At 39.2% G+C, this 2136-nt stretch overlaps 1 long non-coding RNA gene across 1 annotated transcript; it reads left to right on the top strand.

The window, feature by feature from the left end:
• Positions 1–992: 992 nt before the first annotated feature.
• On the top strand, positions 993–1854 carry LOC125490233. The gene is made up of 2 exons (XR_007267558.1): positions 993–1408; positions 1516–1854. It is a non-coding gene; the product is annotated as an uncharacterized LOC125490233 (long non-coding RNA).
• The last annotated feature ends 282 nt before the right edge of the window (positions 1855–2136 follow it).

Here is a 2136-nt window from a genome sequence, read left to right as displayed (position 1 = left end):
AAAGCTGCTGTGCTTAATTTAAATAATAATCTGACATAGGTAATAAAAATAAACGTGCTCTGGAAAAATCTTTAAGTTTGAAAATATTTTATTTCCATTTTTATTTCTCTTCCTATTCCGAAGCATAACCGACTTTTATTAATTCGTTATTTTTCTACAATCTGACTACCTTTTTTGCTCCCTATGGCGCCTTAAACCAATATTGAGTAAAAATATCGTGCTTTCAACCAACTCCGCGTCTGCTTTACACAACTAATTCAATTTCCTCAAGTGCCCGGCAGCATACAGCTACAAAAAAACTACGTGCAATACCAGCGAAGCCAACTTAAAAGCCGGAGGGAAACAATAAAATATGACGTATCTAACAAGAAGATACAAGCGATAGCGTACCGCCAAACTCTAAAGAGATTCCTTGGCATAAGGCCATAGGAGTTACCGGTACCATCAGAGGGGCTGAAGTCTGCTGTCTGCACGTCACAACCACGCCACTACCACTGCAGCACTGCTGCCGCAACACGGGGTTGTTGTCGACGTAGATAAACGTCACTATTATCCATAAATACGGCGCTGTGATTGGTGGAATGCGCATTATACGAACTTATCGACGACGATAGCATTGAAATAAGTGTATATGAAAAATGTAAGTAACTATCAGACAGCACTTAGGTAAGACAAATATTTTATACTATCTATGTAAGGCCACAAATAAGTTACTTCCTTCCATGACATATTTTTTTGAACAAAATCATAAAGCTTAACTAAAACAGAAAATATTGGATGCTTTTTGCTTATTTGGATCATCAACAAATATTATTTGGTGCCACGCATTTAGCGGACTTTCGCTCCAGTTCCAAAGACAAATTCGTTCTAAAATTCGAATGTCGAAATAGTTTCCGTATCCAGATGAGACAATCTGGAAGGCCGATTCGTCTTGCTCTGCGGAGACACGTGTTTAGATTAGAATGACAGGGATGTGGGCGCGCGATTTCAGAGCGTCTAGTACGGGCTTGCAATATATGTCAACGTTGATAGAAATCGTAAGCACGCCAAACTATTAGTTTCCAAGTTAATTGGTAGTATGAGTTACATTTTTTTATTATAGTTCATGCGATATCGTTTATGCTACAACTAGATTGTGCGAACTTCACTCTAGATACTTTACCTCTTTCTAGCGCTTGTAAAAAGAAAGGGCAAACACACATGTCATTTTGGCGTCTTGATTTTCGTATATTATATGTCAATGACTCTAACCAAAATATATATGTCAATCAATGTCAATGACTCTTAACAAAAACAAACTGAAATTTGGTTTACAAGCTTTTATTTATAAAAATTATAAAATTAAGAATGATCCTCACAAGTGCATCGCAATTCGAAGTAGGTACCTAATTGTAGATTTTATGGAAAGGTAAGTACCTACCTACCTATATACTTATTATGTTTACGATAACTTAAGGTAAAATTGTAGGAATAAATAATATTTTACTAGACCTAATCTATTCGTACTATTTACAGGAATGGGGACCTAAACAAGCCTGCCGATGGACCCCACGGCAGGTTAACTGCCATAAATAAATGTCCGTACATGGTGTATGAATGTGAATCTCCTACGACCTATTCTGCATATGTGGGGAGCCCAAGACGCTCTGTCGTTGGACGAAGCCCAAGATGCCCTGTCGTCGGAAGAAGCCCAATACTTGTTGCCCCACTGAGACCAAGGCAGAGTCCTAGGACAACCCGTCGACGCGTGATTCGTCCGAGGCAGTCAACGCCGCGACGCTATCGTCCTCTCGTGGGGATTTAGGCCATTTATGTAATGGATAACTATATAAGTAATAAATGATTATTTTTAAACATTTATTTTTCATTTCTAAGGGTGCTTACGTAAAGAATCTACCCGTACCGGTAACTTGATTAGGTATCGCTCACTGAGAAATTTAAAACCGTGAAATGCTCTAGCGCACTCGCTGAAAGATAAACAGCAGGTTACCGGTACGGGTAGATACAGGTAACCAGTATCTCTATGTAAGCACCCTAATGGTGATATACATTGGTTCAGTGCCTGGACGCAGTAAGGCAGATTTCACGACACAGTCGCATTGGACTTGGTTGAAAATAGCGTCCAAGCGGGATCAG

This window comes from Plutella xylostella, chromosome 21, assembly GCF_932276165.1.
Source record: "Plutella xylostella chromosome 21, ilPluXylo3.1, whole genome shotgun sequence".
Taxonomy (NCBI): Eukaryota; Metazoa; Arthropoda; class Insecta; order Lepidoptera; family Plutellidae; genus Plutella; species Plutella xylostella.
This window is presented reverse-complemented; position numbering and strand designations above follow the sequence as displayed.